This window comes from Bos taurus, chromosome 12, assembly GCF_002263795.3.
Source record: "Bos taurus isolate L1 Dominette 01449 registration number 42190680 breed Hereford chromosome 12, ARS-UCD2.0, whole genome shotgun sequence".
In the NCBI taxonomy this organism is placed as follows: Eukaryota; Metazoa; Chordata; class Mammalia; order Artiodactyla; family Bovidae; genus Bos; species Bos taurus.
This window is the reverse complement of record NC_037339.1, coordinates 37,431,178-37,450,884: the sequence shown is the minus strand read 5'-3', so window position 1 is coordinate 37,450,884 and position 19,707 is coordinate 37,431,178.

The following is a 19,707-nucleotide window of genomic DNA, read 5'->3' as shown; positions in this document are numbered from 1 at the left end:
GCGTTGGTAGCTTGATAGGGATTGCATTGAATCTATAGATTGCTTTGGGTAGTAAACTCATTTTCACTATATTGATTCTTCCAATCCATGAACATGGTATATTTCTCCATCTATTGGTGTCCTCTTTGATTTCTTTCATCAGTGTTTTATAGTTTTCTATATATAGGTCTTTAGTTTCTTTAGGTAGATATATTCCTAAGTATTTTATTCTTTTTGTTGCAATGGTGAATGGAATTGTTTCCTTAATTTCTCTTTCTATTTTCTCATTATTAGTGTATAGGAATGTAAGGGATTCCTGTGTGTTGATTTTATATCCTGCAACTTTACTATATTCATTGATTAGCTCTAGTAATTTTCTGGTGGAGTCTTTAGGGTTTTCTATGTAGAGGATCATGTCATCTGCAAACAGTGAGAGTTTTACTTCTTCTTTTCCAACTTGGATTCCTTGTATTTCTTTTTCTGCTCTGATTGCTGTGGCCAAAACTTCCAAAACTATGTATGTAATTTAGAAAGATGGTAACAAAAACCCTGTATGCAAGACAGCAAAAGAGACACAGATGTATAGAACTGTGTTTTGGACTCTGGGAGAGGGAGAGGGGGGATGATTTGAGAGAATGGCATTAAAACATGTATAATGTCATATAAGAAACGAATCGCCAGTCCAGGTTCGATGCAGGATACAGGAAGCTTGAGGCTGGTGCACTGGAATGACCCAGAGGGATAGTATGGGGAGAGAGGTGGGAGGGGGGTTCAGGACGGGGAACACGTTTACACTCGTGGCAGATACATGTTGATGTATGGCAAAGCCAATACAATATTGTAAAGTAAAAAAAAAAAAAAAAATCTTATAAAGTTAAAAAAATAAAAGTATAAATAAACAAAAATAAATAAATAAAGATCTTTATTCCAAAAACTTGATAAAATCAGTGAAACTCAGTTGCCTGTATTTTAAAGTAAGAAACTGTAAAATACAAGAGGAATACAAAGCACAAAGGAAAATATGGGCCTGAGCAGAAACATTAAGTGAGGTTTTTATTTATTTTGAATACGAAACCAGGGAACAGTTAATATTTAAGACTAAGTTATTTTTCTTTAACTGTTACTAGTAATATTACTAGTAATATTGACGCTTAGTTTCTCATTTGTTCAATGTTGAGATCTTTGATAAATATTTTCATATTGCATATAACTTTGGAATTCCTAATTTTAAAGACATATTAATTTGGTTTTCCTAAAAATATTTACTAAATTAAGATATTCTAACAAAACTTTAGGTGAAAATTCTCTGTATTTATTTTTATAAATGCATATCAACATATTTTTGACTTGAACTTAATAAAATATGAAAAAGTGAATTGAGTCAATGTTTGAAATTTGTTGAAAATTTTGTACTATACCTTCTGTATCTCAAAAAGTGATATATATATATATATATATATATATGATTTTCTAATAATAGGAAAAGTACATTCTTTCAGAATATAGTTGCCTGGCATTTGATTACAAATTAATTAATTTCCTAGTACTAAAAAAATGTGGTTTATAGCAATTTATTTTTGGAGTCTTGTGAAAATGAACATCCAAAGACTATTGAATTAACGTGTTAATTCTTAGTGTGCTTTATTTTTCTTTCTACATAATAATTATAGATAATTTTAATTTAGGGTACTTTCACTAATTGAGGTTGAGAGAGTCAATTCCTAGGTACATTGATAAGAAGTCCAGAGTTCCTGAGGAGGAGCAAGGGGTCTGGAGCCCTTGAGAAGGAGAAAGGGGTCTGGGGCTCTCTAGGAGAAAAGGACAAACATTCTGTTCTACATTGCTTTGTCTTAGTCAATATAACATTGTATGTTACTCGAGGACATGTTTCTCCTTAACAGGAACGTTCTGACTAATTCTGTCATCTTAAAATGTATATTATAGGAGTGGGTTGGTAAGTTCTTTCTGTTGTTCATTCTAATCTTGTTAATTTAAGGTGTATATTGTGGGAGTGAGTCTGAAAAAAGTATATAAGACCTTGATAAGACTAGTTAGGGGGGCATTCTCCATCCCCCTTCTGATGTCTATGTCATAAGCTTTCTCTGTCCCTTTTCTTACTTTAATAAAACTCTGCTACACAAAAGCTCTTGAGTGATCAAGCCTGGTCCCTGGTCCAAAAGCTAAATCTTCTTTTTTGGAGCTCATGAATCTGACATTGTTCACTGTAAGCTATCAGGGTCAAGTTCCTATGGATATAGAATATCAAGGGAACAAAGATGACACGTTCCCAGGATCAAGAATTTTTGACTAATTTAAGCATGGGCGGCTGTGAGGGTGCACAAGCACAGCCGAGAGAAGCTACCCCACATCCGAGGTTAGGGGCAGCGGCCCAGAGTGCCAAGCTGCGACGGTGCAGGAACGGCTGAGAGGAGCTACCCCACGTCCAAGGTCAGGGGTGGTGGTAGGTGGCCAGGAGAAGCTATCCCCTGCCCGAGGCCAGGGGTGGTGGCCAGGAGGAGCTACCCAACGCCCAAGGAGTAGTGGCTGCATCGGTGCAGGAGGACCTAGAGGAGCTACTCCACATTCAAGGTCAGGAAGGGCAGCAGTGAGAAGATACCCCTCGTCCAAGGTAAGGAGCAGTGGCTGCACTTTGCTGGCACAGCCATGAAGAGATACCCCACATCCAAGGTACGAGAAACCCATGTAAGATGGTAGATGTTGCAAGAGGGCATCAGAGGGCAGACACACTGAAACCATAATCACAAAAAACTATAGTCAATCTAATCACACTAGGACCACAGCCTTGTCTAACTGAATGAAACTAAGCCATGCCCTGTGGGGTCACCCAAGATGGACGGGTCATGGTGGAGAGATCTGACAGAATGTGGTCCACTGGAGAAGGGAATGGCAAACCACTTCAGTATTCTTGCCTTGAGAAACCCATGAACAGTATGGCAAAATGATAGGATACTGAAAGAGGAACTCCCCAGGTCGATAGGTGTCCAATGCTACTGGAGATCAGTGGAGAAATAACTCCAGAAAGAATGAAGGGATGGAGCCAAAGCAAAAAGAATACCCAGCTGTGGATGTGACTGGTGATAGAAGCAAGGTCCGATGCTATAAAGAGCAATATTGCATAGGAACATGGAATGTTAGGTCCATGAATCAAGGCAAATTGGAAATGGTCAAACAGGAGATGGCAAGAGTGAATGTTGACATTTTAGGAATCAGAGAACTAAAATGGACTGGAATGGGTGAATTTAACTCAGATGGCCATTATATCTACTACTGCGGGCAGGAATCCTAGAAGAAATGGAGTAGCCATCATTGTCAATAAAAGAGACCGAAATGCAGTACTTAGATGCAATCTCAAAAATGACAAGAGATCTCTGTTCATTTCGAAGGCAAACCATTCAATATCACAGTAATCCAAGTCTATGCCCCAACCAGTAATGCTGAAGAAGCTGAAGTTTAACAGTTCTATGAAGACCTACAAGACCTTTTAGAACTAACACCAAAAAAGATGTCCTTTTCATTATAGGGGACTGGAATGCAAAAGTAGGAAGTCAAGAAACACCTGGAGTAACAGGCAAATTTGGCCTTGGAATACAGAATGAAGCAGGGCAAAGGCTAATAGAATATTGCCAAGAGAATGCACTGGTCATAACAAACACCCTCGTCCAACAACACAACAGAAGACTCTACACATGGACATCACCAGATGGTCAACACCGAAATCAGATTGATTATATTCTTTGCAGCCAAAGATGGAGAAGCCCTATACAGTCAGCAAAAACAAGACTGGGAGCTGACCATGGCTCAGATCATGAACTCCTTATTGCCAAATTCAGACTGAAATTGAAGAAAGTAGGGAAAACCACTAGACCATTCAGGTATGACCTAAATCAAACCCCTTATAATTATACAGTGGAAGTGAGAAATAGATCTAAGGGCCTAGATCTGATAGATAGAGTGCTTGATGAACTATGGATGGAGGTTCATGACATTGTACAGGAGACATGGATCAAGACCATCCACATGGAAAAGAAATGCAAAAAAGCAAAATGGCTGTCTAGGGAGGCCTTACAAATAGCTGTGAAAAGAAGAGAAGCAAAAAGCAAAGGAGAAAAGAAAAGATATAAGCATCTGAGTGCAGGCTTCCAAAGAATAGCAAGGAGAGATAAGAAAGCCTTCTTCAGTGATCAGTGCAAAGAAATAGAGGAAAACAACAGAATGGGGAAGACTAGAGATCTCTTCAAGAAAATTAGAGATACCAAGGGAACATTTCATGCAAATATGGGCTTGATAAAGGATAGAAATGGAATGGACCTAACAGAAGCAGAAGATATTAAGAAGAGATGGCAAGAATACACAGAAACTGCACAAAAAAGATCTTCATGACCCAGATAATCACGATGGTGTGATCACTGACCTAGAGCCAGACATCCTAGAATGTGAAGTCAAGTGGACCTTAGAAAGCATCACTACGAACAAAGCTAGTGGAGGTGATGGAATTCCAGTGAGCTATTTCAAATCCTGAAAGATGATGCTATGAAAGTGCTGCACTCAATATGCCAGCAAATTTGGAAAACTCAGCAGTGGCCACAGGACTGGAAAAGGTCAGTTTTCATTCCAATCCCAAAGAAAGGCAATGCCAAAGAATGCTCAAACTACCGCAAAAGTGCACTCATCTCACATGCTAGTAAAGTAATGCTCAAAATTCTCCAAGCCAGGCTTCAGCAATATGTGAACCGTGAACTTCCAGATATTCAAGCTGGTTTTAGAAAAGGCAGAGGAACCAGAGATCAAATTGCCAAGATCCACTGGTTCATGGAAAAAGCAAGAGAGTTTCAGAAAAACATCTATTTCTGCTTTATTGACTATGCCAAAGCCTTTAAATTATGGATCACAATAAACTGTGGAAAATTCTGAAAGAGATGGGAATACCAGACCACCAGAACTGCCTCTTGAGAAATCTATATGAAAGTCAGTAAGCAACAGTTAGAACTGGACATGGAACAACAGACTGGTTCCAAATAGGAAAAGGAGTACGTCAAGGCTGTATATTGTCACCCTGCTTATTTAACTTATATGCAGAGTACATCATGAGAAATGCTGGGCTGGAAGAAGCAGGAGCTGGAATGAAGATTGCTGGGAGAAACATCAATAACCTCAGATATGCAGATGACACCACCCTTATGGCAGAAAGTGAAGAGGAACTAAAAAGCCTCTTGATGAAAGTGAAAGTGGAGAGTGAAAAAGTTGGCTTAAAATTCAACATTTAGAAAACGAAAATCATGACATCTGATCCCACTGTTTCCACAGTGGCTGACTTTGTTTTTTTGAGGGCTCCAAAATCACTGCAGGTGGTGACTGCAGCCATGAAATTAAAAGATGCTTACTCCTTGGAAGAAAAGTTATGACCAACCTAGATAGCATACTGAAAAGCAGAGACATTACTTTGCCAACAAAGGTCCGTCTAGTCAAGGCTTAGATTTTTCCATTGGTCATGTATGGATGTGAAAGTTGGACGGTGAAGAAGGCTGAGCACTGAAGAACTGATGCTTTTGAACTGTGGTGTTGGAGAAGACTCTTGAGAGTCCCTTGGACTGCAAGGAGATCCAACCAGTCCATTTGAAGGAGATCAGCCCTGGGTGTTCTTTGGAAGGAATGATGCTAAAGCTGAAACTCCAGTACTTTGGCCACCTCATGCGAAGAGTTGACTCATTGGAAAAGACTCTGATGCTGGGAGGGATTGGTGGCAGAAGAAAAGGGGATGACAGAGGATGAGACGACTGGATGGCATCATCAACTCGATGGACATGAGTTTGAGTGAACTCCGGGAGTTGGTGATGGACACGGAGGCCCAGCGTGCTGCGATTCATGGGGTTGCAAAGAGTTGGACATGACTGAGCGACTGAACTGAACTGAACTGAGCCTAAAATACCCTCAGGGTATATGCCCATAGTGAGAATGCTGGGTCATGTGGCAGTTTTGTTTCCAGTTTTTTAAGGAATCCATACTGTTCTCCATATCAGTATCAAGTTACATTCCTACCAACAGTTGCAAAGGGTTCTTTTTTCTCCTTACCTTCTCCAGCCTTTATTGTTTATAGAGTGTTTTATGATGACCATTGTGGCTAATGTGAGATGATACCTCACTGTAGTTTTGATTTGGATTTCTCTAATAATGAGCAATGCTGAATATATTTTCATCTGTTTGTTGGCCATCTGTATGTTTATTTTTGAGAAAAGTCTGTTTAGGTCTTCCTCCCATGTTTTGATTATGAGCTGCTTGTATATTTTGGAGATTAATCCTTTATCAGTAGTTTCATTTGTAATTATTTCTCCCATTCTGATGGGCTGTTGTTTAATCATATTTATTATTTCCCTTGTGCAAAAGCTTTTAAGTTTAATAAAATCCCACTTGTTTACTTTTGCTCTTACTTCCATTACACTAGGAAATGGGCCAAAGAGGATCTTGCACATGTACCCTAGTGCTCATTGCAGCATTATTTACAACAGTCAGGTCATGGAAGCAATAGAGATGTCCACTGATGAATGACTGGATAAAGAAGTTGTGATATATATGTTTAGTTTTCATTTGTGTTTTTGGCTAAGCAATATATGTAGCAGAATATTGCTTAGCCAAAAACACGAATGAAAACTAAATATTATATATTAACAAATATGTTTATGGAATCCAGGCAATGATACTAATAAAACTATTTGCTGGGCAGAAATAGAGATGCAGACATAGGAAACAGACTTATAGATACAGCAGTGGGAAAGAGAAGGTGGCACAAATTGAGATAGTAGCATTGAAAAGCAATGGCACCCCACTCCAGTACTCTTGCCTGGAAAATCCCATGGATGGAGGAGCCTGGTGGGCTGCAGTCCATGGGGTCGCTAAGAGTCGGACACGACTGAGCGACTTCACTTTCACTTTTCACTTTCATGCATTGGAGAAGGAAATGGCAACCCACTCCAGTGTTCTTGCCTGGAGAATCCCGGGGATGGGGGAGCCTGGTAGGCTGCCATCTATGGGGTCACACAGAGTCGGACACGACTGAAGTGACTTAGCAGTAGCAGCATTGAAATATATACATTGCCTTGAAGAAAATAGATAGCTATAGGGAAAATGCTGTATAACACAAGGAGCACAACCAGGTACTCTGTGACAATGTAGAGGGTTGAGACGTGGTGTGGGGAGGGAGAGAGTTACAAAAGGGGGAGGAGAATTGTATACTTTTGGCTGATTCATATTGTTATATGGCAGAAACCAACACAACATTGTAAAGCAATTATCTTCCAATTAAAAAAGGATTTTTAAAAATCCTCAATCTATGATAATTATGTTGCCACTGTCTCAGAGAATGAGATGGTGGAATGGCATCACTGACTCAGTGAACATGAGTTTGGGCAACCTCTGAGAGATGGTGAAAGACAGGGAGGCCTGGGGTACTGCAGTCCATGGAGTCAGACACAATTGAGTGACTGAACAACAATAATAAGTGATATTTATATCCATATTACAAAGCAAAAATTTATAGGGAATGTCTGAGTGTAATAAATATCACAGTGTATTGACTATTATGTATATTAGTATCAATTATAAATTTTACTAGTATGTGGGCTTCCCAGGTGGTTCAGTGGATAATGAATCCACCTGCAATGCAGGAGATGCAGGCAGACATGGGTTTAATTTCTGGGTTGGGACGATCCCCTGAAGGAGAGCATGGTGACCCATTCCAGTATTCTTGCCTGGGGAATACCTGAGCATTTAAATTTTGATATGTATTATGGAGTTACTCACTGAAAGATTTTCATCAGTTATACCAGTCTGATTATAGAGACACAACTGAGCAACTAAGAACAGCCCACAACACATGATAAGTGTTATTATGCTATATGAGTTATTTCTTACTATGCTTTCTAAAAACAATCCTGAAAATCAATGCTCTAATATGTATATAATCCTGTATATGATAAATTATCATTAAGCAAATAATTACTGCTACCAAGAACAATGAGGGAGCTTCCCTGGTAGCTTGGACAGTAAAGTGTCTGCCTACAGTGCAGGAGACCTGGGTTCAATCCCTGGGTCGGGAAGATCCCCTTGGAGAAGGAAATGGCAACCCACTCCAGTATTCATGCCTGGAAAATCCCATGGACCGAGGAGTCTGGTGGACTACAGTTCATGGGGTCGCAAGAGTCCAACACGACTGAGCGACTTCTCTTCTTCACTTCACTTCACCAAGAACAGTTATAAAAGCTTGACAAAGTACAAAAATATGTTTGGAGAAATTTAAAAGCTGCTCAGGAAATTCCATAGTCAAGATGAGCCTAAGGACAAAAGATGACTGTACAGGACTCTGTGGGAGAGGGAGAGGGTGGGAAGATTTGGGGGAATGGCATTGAAACATGTATAATATCATATATGAAATGAATCACCAGTCCAGGTTCAATGCATGATACTGGATGCTTGGCGCTGGTGCACTGGGACGACCCAGAGGGATGGTATGGGGAGGGAGGAGGGAAGGGGGTTCAGGATGGGGAATACGTGTATACGTGTGGTGGATTCATGTTGAGGTATGGCAAAACCAATACAATATTGTAAAGTAATTAACCTTCAATTAAAATAAATAAATTTATATTAAAAAAAATTTAGGGTGTGAATAATAGGTGAAAATGATCTGTAACTGTAAAACTTCTAAAAGCAAACTTAGGGGAAATGCTCACTGACATTGTTCTTGGCAATGATCTTCTCTTTTTTATATAACAACAAAAGCACAAGCAAGAAAGGCAAATGAAAATAGTGGGATTGCATCAAGCTAACAATCTTTTGTACATCAAAAGAAGCAATAAAAACATTTAAAGATAACCTGGAGAGTGGGAGAAAACATTTGCAAGCCATTTATCTTATAAGACTAATATCCAAAACATACAAAGAATTCATACAACTAAATAACAAAAAAGAACAGCCAATTAAAACAGAGTAACTTAATAGACATTTTTCTAAAATGACATCCAAATGGCAAACAAGTACATGGAAAAATACTCAAAATCGCTAATTGATAGGGAAATACATTCAAAGCCATGAGATATCACCTCATACTTATAAGAGTGACTATTATTATAAAGACAAGAGATAACAAATGTCGGGAAAGAGAGTAGATAGTTGATGGTAGATAGTTGCTGTTAAGAGGATAGATAATAAATGTTCTGACCATAAAAAAACAAATTGTAATTATCTGATGTTAAGAATGTGTCATCTAAACTAATCATAGTGCAATATATAAATGTATGATATCAACATGCTGTACACTTTACACTTACATAATGTCAATTATATTTCAATAAACTGGAAAAACAATAGGAGAAATTTGAACATTAGGTATATGGGGAAATATGTACTATGTTATCAATTTTTTTCTAAAATTTAAACAATTGTAAATTTGAAAATTCATTAAAAAGTAAGCTGGGAGAATTTAAAAACAGATTTTTTAAAAAGAAAAAGTAAGTTGTTGAGGCAACTGGTGTTCAAAAAAGAAAAAACAACAACTACAGAGAGTAGTGAACTGACGGACATGAACAAACAACATTCTTCTGTGAGTTGTGTGTGTGTGTGTATTTTTTTTTTTCCTTAGTACATTTGTTGATTGTGTGTAAAGGGCAAAAATATGAAGAATTAAGTGAAGTGTCAGAGACCAATCCTTGCAGAGAAACAAGGTAAACTTTTGGGAGCTGCACAAAGCTAAAATGATAAGAAGATGACAGATGGATAGACAGACAGTGAGATGACAAATAGAAGGATAGATAGAGAGACAGAAGTAGATAGGTAATATGAGTATCAAAGTCTTTGGTGAGAAATGAGTGAGAAAAGGGGCCAGAATAGATCAACAGTGCCTATTTTCCTCTCTATACATCTTCCATATTCTTTTTAGCACAGAAGGCAGAAAATCTAAGCTCAAAGGTTCTGCTTGTTTTTCACATGCTGAGAAGACCAGATAAAACTTCTGACCAGGCTCTCATTTACAAATATAAACAAGAGCTGAATGCTGGGAGAAATGGCAAACTGATATCACAACTGTCAAAATACTAATTAGCACAGACTCTAATTGAATCAAGGTGATTGTCTGCCCTTCAACTACATAGGTGGAAAAAAGAAAGAATCCTTTATGGAGGATTAGGAAATCAGTCTTCTAAGATTTTGAGTTTTACATAGTTAAAAAAATTACTAAAAATATGAAGAGATACAATTAAATGCTTGAAAATCAAGCACTTAGCTAGCATCAGGAGGAATTTAAAGAATAAATTAAGATGATCAATAAAATAAGAATAAAAGATAAAGATAATAAATTCAAAAAGTGAGGATTTCTATAATAGAATAATCTATAAAAAGCATGAAATGGATATTCTAAGACTAAAATATACAAAAGCTGAATGTGATAACCCAATTTTGGGTTTAACGGCAGCTTATACATTGAAAAAAAGAGAAATAGCTAATCTAAATACATTTTTATACAAAATATGTAGACTAAAGGAAATAAAAGAAAATTTAAAATAGAGAAAAGGGTATAAGGGGTGTGTATGTAATTTGAATCCTTAAAGGAGAAGTGAGAAATGACACAGAAGTAGTGTTTCAGAAGATGTTTATAATAGCCAGGACATGGAAGCAACCTAGATGCCCATCAGCAGATGAATGGATAAGAAAGCTGTGGTACATATACACAATGGAGTATTACTCAGCAATTAAAAGAATACATTTGAATCAGTTCTAATGAGGTGGATGAGACTGGAGCCTATTATACAGAGTGAAATAAGCCAGAAGGAAAAATACCAATACAGTATACTAACGCATATATATGGAATTTAGAAAGATGGTAACAATAACCCTGTGAACGAGACAGCAAAAGAGACAGTGATGTATAGAACAGTCTTATGGACTCTGTGGGAGAGGTAGAGGGTGGGAAGATTTGGGAGAATGGCATTGAAACATGTAAAATATCATGCATGAAACGAGATGCCAGTCCAGATTCGATGCACGATACTGGACGCTTGGGGCTAGTGCACTGGGACGACCCAGAGGGATGGTATGGGGAGGGAGGAGGGAGGATGGTTCAGGATGGGGAACACATGTATACCTGTGGTGGATTCATTTTGAAATTTGGCAAAACTAATACAATTATGTAAAGTTTAAAAATTAAATAAAATTTAAAAAAAAAAGAAGAAGATGATTGCTGAGAATTTTCCATGATGAAAGATATCAACATGTAGACTTAAGAAGCCTTGCAATTCCACATAACACAAGTAATAAAATTTAAAAATAAAGAATGAAGAAAGGAAGGAAGGAATTGAGGGAGAGAAGGAGGGAAGAAAGAAATGCTGCACTTTGACATAGTAAAGCTGATATAGTAAAGCTGCTAAAAGCAAAAAGTCTAAAAGCAATCAGGAAGAAAGCATACATTATCTTCAAATGAATAATAATAAGACTTGAAACCAACATTTCAAATGATCTAGGAAATCTAGAAGATAATATAATGACTTATTTAAAGAACTACTTAAAGATAGGAAATGAAAACTTATACCATAGAATTCTCTACCCAATAAAAAGTTACAAAACTAAAGTTAATATTAAAAATATTTTCAAAATAAAGTAAAACTGATATATTTATCAAATATATTAGTAATAATTAAAATATACATTTTTTTTTCAGGCAAAAGGAAAAGAGAACCCTTTCCTTTGTGATTCCAGATGGAGTCAAAGAAACACAAGAAGATAGACGAGCAACGGAAATGTGAACAGAGATTTTATAGTCTTGTTTTTCTACATCCCACTTTTATTGCATTTACTTGACTAATTGTCTATCTGGCCCACAGAATTATAGTTTCTACCTACATAGGAGCTGTCCATGTTCTACTTCTGCTACCAGTAATGTATGCAAATATTTGGCAGCCTTTTCTTATAATTTATATATTAATGTTCCTTTATCACACTTTCCCTGATTTAGCTCCATGGTATGGCAAACACAATTAAAGCTAAACAAATACCTGTGCTTTCCTCTATTTGTTAGACTTTCTTGGAGTGGAATATGACTAGCATAGGAATGAGCATATGACTAGCATTGGTTAATCATCCAAGAACCTAATGATACATTCCAACTTCTCATCAGAGGCCATTAATACTTTATTTGCCCCTGCTATGTCTCTTTCATGACTGAAAACTTGAATGGCATTGGTTCCAGATGGTATAGATTCAAGACAGATGAGGGATATAAAACTCATCTAAGAGCTGGCTTGATGGAGAAATACATTTTTAGTATGTTAAACCACTATAATTTTGAGTTTGTTAATAATAACAGCATTCTCTAACTTAAACAGATAGGTATGTATGTATGACCTCTGTTTATCTCTGGTTCTATTTGTCTCTGAAAATTAACTTCAAAGGTACAAATCATGGTACATGGAACACCTTCTGAATATAAGACAAAGTTTTCCTCACACCAGCAGAATGTATTGTTCCCATATTCTGTAAATTTGAAGTAAGAATAGCTATTTACAAACTGAAGAATTATTAGCAATCGTCCCAGGATTATAATACATAGGTCTGTTCTTACGGTTTATTGTATGTTAGCACATTTTTTAATTTCAATCCTTTTATGTTATGATAAACTGAAAAAAATTCTGTTTACATATGTTGAAAGTCCATACTGCAACAGGACAAATGCTATTTATCTATAAGGTGATGACATTTAATACTATTGTTAATTATACAAATAATTACGCAATTTATATTTTAAAAAGTACAAATACATGCTATATTTAAACTCCACTTGGTACTTTAAGAGGTATGGCTATAAAGTAATGGCATTGATTTTACATATTGTTATGGAAACACAGTTATTAATTATGCTTATTAATTGCCTATCTATAAGTTATATGCTGCTGCTGCTGCTAAGTTGCTTCAGTCGTGTCTGACTCTATGCGACCCCATAGACGGCAGCCCACCAGGCTCCCCCATCCCTGGGATTCTCCAGGCAAGAACACTGGAGCGGGTTGCCATTTCCTTCTCCAATGCATGAAAGTGAAAAGTGAAAGTGAAGTCGCTCAGTCATGTCTGACTCTTAGCGACCCCATGTACTGTAGCCTACCAGGCTCCTCCATCCATGGGATTTTCCAGGCAAGAGTAATGGAGTGGGGTGCCATTGCCTTCTCCGTATAAGTTATATAGTCACACATAAATAAAGATATGTCAATTTTGTTACTTAATAATTAATATTTAAATTATTTGTGGATATTCATTAATTTATTAATAATTAAATTTATTAATCAATAAAATATAAAACTTTATGCACTGCAGGGCATAATTAAACTTATTGAAGTGATAGAAGTTTTAAGAAGTATAAAAAGAATTAACTATATAGAGTACTATAATTGTTGAATCCTGCAACAACAAATAGTCCCATAGCTGTCTATTATTTAATAAAAGAACAGTGAGTAAATGGTGATAAAACAGTATCACTGTAAAATGTCATGTCATACAGCATGCATATGTCATACAGCATAGTAAGGTCATCATTGCTAAACACTTTAAAGAATATTGTCATTATTGCTATATAGTTTAAAGAACATTGATTTGGAATTCTTTACTTTCCCAATGATATGCTAATTATTTTGTGGATGCTAAACACAAAAGGAAAAAATATAGTCTCCATCATTTAGAAAAAGTTGAGTACAAGATACAGAAAAATACTATAGCTTTTATTTTATTTCAAAATAATGCAGATTTTTAAAAAATAAAATCCATGTTGTGTATAAGTAAGGGCTTCTCTCCCCTTATATTCTATCCCAGGGTCCAGAAACAAGCAGTGTTGATAGTGCAGCACCCTTTTCAGATATTTAGCCATGGGTTTGAAATAAACATGAACAAAGGTAATTAGAAGAGACTACACTGAATACTGTACATTATCCTCCCACTTGAAATATATCATGATCATTAGTTTTCTTTTTTGGAATATACAAAACCTTGTGTTTGATAAATATTTCAGATTACTCCCTAGTCTAGGATTATTATGATCAAAAATTCCTCAGCTGACAGATATTTAAAACCTATGTTTTATCCCTATTACAAATATTCCCTGAGAGCTCAGTTGGTAAAGAATCTGCCTGCAATGCAGGAGACCCTGGTTCTATTCCTGGATCAGGAAGATCTCCACTGGAGAAGGGATAAGCTACCCACACTGGTATTCTTGGGCTTCCCTTATGGCTCATCTGGTAAAGAATCAGCCTGCAATGTGGGAGACCTGGGTTTGATCACTATGTTGGGAAGATCCCCTGGAGAAGGGAATGGCTACCCACTCCAGTATTCTGGCCTGGAGAATTCCACGGACTGTACAGTCCACAGGACCGCAAAGAGTCGGGCAAGACCAAGAAACTTTCACTTCACAAATATTGCAGTTTGTATATGGTTATATTTATTTCCTTGCCTTCCTGTGTATTTCCGAAGGGTATTCATAAGGTTAAATGATGCACATCATAAGTTTTTGTTACATACTGACGAAAGTCCTTCCAAATATTTTGACTATATATGGGTCCTTTCCAAGATCTTACAGGACTCCTTTGACCTATCCAAGGACCAATTTCTAGTATAACCTAGTCCCACAGTATATTACTTGCCTGTGTTATCCTTAATGGTGCTCTATCGTATAGGGAAGTCTTCATCAGTTTGTTTATTTAAAGAAAAATATTTGCCTATAAAACTTTATAATAAACTTAACAGAAACTATAAAAACCTTCTCAATGGTATACCAGTTCAAGAACTACTTATTACCTTGTCAAATTGAAAATTCCCTTTTGGAAATTCCTAACTTAAACACAACTCTGGAAAATGGCACATAGGGACACCTAAGACAGACAGGTCATGGTGGAGAGTGCTGACAAAGTGTTTGCCATTTTGTCAGAAGCAAGAAGGGAATGGCAAACCACTTCAGTATTCTTGCTTTGACAACCCCATCAATGGTATGAAAAGGCAAAAAAAATTATAACACCAGAAGATGAGCCCCCCAGTCCATAGATGTCTAATATGCTACTGGGGCAGAGGGGAGATATAGCTCCAGAAAGAATGAAGAGACTGGTCCAAAGTGGAAATGACATCCAGCTGTGGATGTGTATGATGGTAAAAAGAAAGTGCTGTAAAGAACACTATTGCATAGGATCCTGAAATGTCAGGTCCATGAATCAAGGTAAACTGGATGTGGTCAAGCAGCAGATGGCAAGAGTAAACATTGATATCTTAGAAATCAGTGAACTAAAATGGATGAGAATGGGCTAATTTATTTCAGATGACCATTATATCTACTGCTGTGGGTAAGAATCTTTTAGAAAAAATGGAGTATACCTCATAACCAACAAAAAAAGTCCAAAATACAATACTTGGGTGCAAACTCAAAAAAGAAAGAATGAACACAGTTCCTTTCCAAGGCAAACCCATTCAACATAACAGTAATCCAAGTCTATGCCCCAACCACTAATGCTGAAGAAGTTGAAATTGAACAGTTCTATGAAGACTTCTAAGACTTTCTAGAACTAACACCAAAAAAAGATGTCCTTTTTATCATAGGGGATAGAAATGCGAAAGTAGAAAGTTAGATAACGGGAGTAACAGGCAAGTTGGGCCTTGGAGTACCAACAAGAGAATACATGGTCGTAGCAAACACACACTTCCAACAACACAAGTGACGGTTCTACACATGGACATCACCAGATGGTCAACACCTAAATCAGATTGATTATATTTTTGGCAGCCAAAGATGGAAAAGCTCTATACAGTTAGCAGAAAAAAGACATGGAAGTGACTGTGGCTCAGATCATGAACTCTTAATTGTAAAATTCAGACTTAAACTGAAGAAAGTAGGGAAAACCACTAGGCCTCTCAGACATGACCTAAATAAAATCCTTTATGATTATACAGTGGAAGTGACAAATTACAGGGATTAGATCTAATAGGCAGAGTGCCTGAAGAACTACAGACAGAGGTTCTTAATTTTGTACAGGATGTGGTGACCAAAAACACCCTAAAGAAAAAGAAATGCAAGAAGGTTAAATGGTTGTCTGGGGATATCTTGTAAATAGCTGAGAAAAGAAGAGAAGTGAAAGAGAAAGGAGAAAATATACCCAAATGAATGCAGAGTTCCAGACAATAGCAAGGTGATATAAAAAGGCTTTCTCATCTGAACACTGCGAAGAAATAAAAGGAAACAATAGAATGTGAAAGACTAGAGATCTCTTTGAGAACATTGGAGATATCAAGGGCACATTTCATGCAAAGATGGGCACAATAAAAGACAGAAATGACAAGGACCTAACAGAAGAAGAAAATACTAAGAAGAGCTGGCAAGAATACACAAAGAAATTGTACAAAGATCTTAATGATACTTTTAACCATGATGGGTGTGATCAGTCATTTAGAGCCAAACACCTTGGAGTGTGAAATTAAGTGGACCTTAGGAAGCATTACAATAATCAAAGCTAGTGGAGCTGATGGAATTCCAGCTGAGTTCTTTCAAATTCTAAAAGATAATTTTGGTAAAGGGCTACACTCAATATGCCAGCTAATTTGGAAAACTCAGCAAGGGCCACGGGACTGGAAAAAGTCAGTTTTCATTCCAATCCAAAAGAAAGGCAATGCAAAAGAATGTTAAAACTATAGCACAATTGTGCTTATTTCACATGCTAGAAAGGTAATGCTCAAAAATCCTTCTAGATAGGCTCTGCAGTACAAGAACCAAGAACTCTCAGATGTACAAGCTGGATTTAGAAAAGGTAGAGGAATTAGAAATCAAATTGCCAGCAATCGTTGAATCATACAGAAAGCAAGGTAATTCCAAATAGCACATCTACTTTGGTTTCATTGACTACACTAAAGCCTTTGATTGTGTGGACCACGAAAATAGCCTCTTGATGAGGATGAAAGAGGAGGGTGAAAAAGCTGGTCTAAAATTAAACATTCAAAAAGTTAACATCCTGACACCCAGTCCCATCACTTCATGGGAAATAGATGAGGGGAAAATGGAAACAGTGGCATATTTTATTTACTTGGGCTCCAAAAATCAGTGAGGACAGTGACAGCAGCCATGAAATTAAAAGACACTTGCTCCTTGGAAGAAAAGTTATGACAAAACTAGACAGCAAATTAAAAAGTAGAGACATCACTTTGCCAACAATAGTCCATATACTCAAAGCTGTGTTTTTTCTAGTCATCATGTTTGAATGTGAGAGTTGGAACATAAAGAAAGCTGAGCACCCAAGAATTGATGCTTTCAAACTATGGTGCTAGAAAGACTTGAGAGTCCCTGGGACTGCAAGGAGATCAAATCAGTCAATCGTAAAGGAAATCAGTCTTGAATATTCATTGGAAGGACTGATGCTGAAGCTGAAACTCCAGTACTTTGGCCACCTGATGCAAAGAACTGACTTATTTGAAAAGACCCTGATGCTAGGAAGGATTGAAGGTGGGAGGATAAGGGGAGAACAGAGGATGAGATGGCTGGATGGCATCACCAACTCGATGGACATGAGTTTGAGTATGTTGGACACGACTGAGAAACTGGACTGAACTGAATGAACTCTGCATGTATGTTTAATAAGCAGGGTGACAATATACAGCCTTGAAGTACTCCTTTCCCAATTTGGAACCAGTCTGTTGTTCCACGTCCAGTTCTAACTGTTGCTTCTTGACCTGCATACAGATTTCTCAGGAGGCAGGTAAGGTTGTCGGGTATTCCCATCTCTTAAAGAATTTTCCACAGTTTGTTGTGATCCACAAAGTCAAAGGCTTTGCCATAGGCAATAAAAAAGAAATAGATGTTTTTCTGGAACTCTCCTGCTTTTGCAATGATCCAGCAGATGTTGGCAATTTGATCTCTGGTTCCTCTGCCTTTTCTAAATCCAACTTGAACATCTGGAAGTTCACGGTTCACATACTGTTGAAGCCTGGCTTGAAAATTTTGAGCATTACTTTCCTAGCATGTGAGATGAGTACAATTGAGTGGTAGTTTAAACATTCTTTGGCATCGCCCTTCTTTGGGATTAGAATGAAAACTGACCTTTTCCAGTCCTGTGGCCACTGCTGAGTTTTCCAAATTTGCTTTCCAAATTTCCAAACACTTTCACAGCATCATCTTTTAGCATTTGAAATAGCTCAACTGGAATTCCATCACCTCCCCTAGTCTTGTTCATAATGATGCTTTCTAAAGGCCACTTGACTTCACATTCCAGGATGTCTGGCTCTAGGTGAGTGATCACACCATCATGATTATCTGGGTCATGAAGATCTTTTTTTGTATAGTTCCTCTGTGTATTCTTGCCACCTCTTCTTAATATCTTCTGTTTCTGTTGGGTCCATACTATTTCTGTCCTTTACTGTGTCCATCTTTGCATGAAATGTTCCCTTGGTATCTTCAATTTTCTTGAAGAGATCTCTAGTCATTCCCATTCTTTTGTTTTCCTCTATTCTTTGCACTGCTTACTGAGGAAGACTTTCTCTTCTCTCCTTGCTATTCTTTGGAACTCTGCATTCAAATGGGTATATCTTTCCTTTTCTCCTTTGCCTTTAGTGTCTCCTCTTTTCTCAGGTATTTGTAAGGCCTCCTCAGACAACCTTTTGTCTATTTGCATTTCTTTTTCTTGGGGATGGTCTTGATCACTGACTCCTGTACAATGTCACGAACCTCCATCCATAGTTATTCAAGTGCTCTGTGTATATATCAGATCTGATTTTTGAATCTGTTTGTCACTTCCGCTCTATCATCATAAGGGATTTGATTTAGGTATCAGGTGTGATTAAAATAAGGACTGGCTGCACCAAGATCTAGAATTCTGGTTTCAAACATCTAAATAAATGATTAAAAATCTGGAAATATATTTGGGGAATAAGGACAAAATAATATACTATAAAGTGTGCAAAATATAGAGACCCTGATGGTGGGAGAGACTGAAGGCAAGAGGAGAAGGGAGCAACAGAAAATGAGATAAATGACTCAATGGACACAAATTTTGTGTAAATGCTCATTTCATTAGCACATATTAAATGTTTTTATACCTAGTTCAGATGGGTTAAGAGTGGCTTGTGAAGCAACTGGCAGCAAATGGTGATACTGAAACTATCCAGGGAGAGCAAGGGAGAGAGACTGTGTAACAGTTGCTGTTATAGATTCACTGTATGGAAAAATATTTTCCAGAATTATGAATTAATTATCAGCCTACATTTCTTTTTCAAATTTGTGAACCCTATAATGAAGGACTGCAATGCATTTTCCATAGCTTTTGTTTCTTTAAAATTGTTGCTTTCTAAAGTTCTTTTGTTCTCACATTTCTTGGAGAACCCAACTACTGATCAGTAGAGTTTCACCCAAGAAATAGTAATATTTGAACATTTCTGAATTTTTTCCATATTGCTTTGTTCCTTGTTATATTTATACCTTTAATTTTGAAGGATTGCTGGTGCTTGTATCACTGCAAACAATCAGTACCCAGTAATTGTGTAACACATAATGATACTTACTGTAAAACAAAGCCTGAGTTTTTATCAACTGTAAACCCCTGGAGCTAGGTGTCTCCCTCCTAATCTATTCATCTATACCATGGCCTTTTCTCTTCACACTCAGCAGATTCATAAGGTTATTTGCCTTTAGCAATTTTACTTGCTTACAGTATGAAATGATGAAGG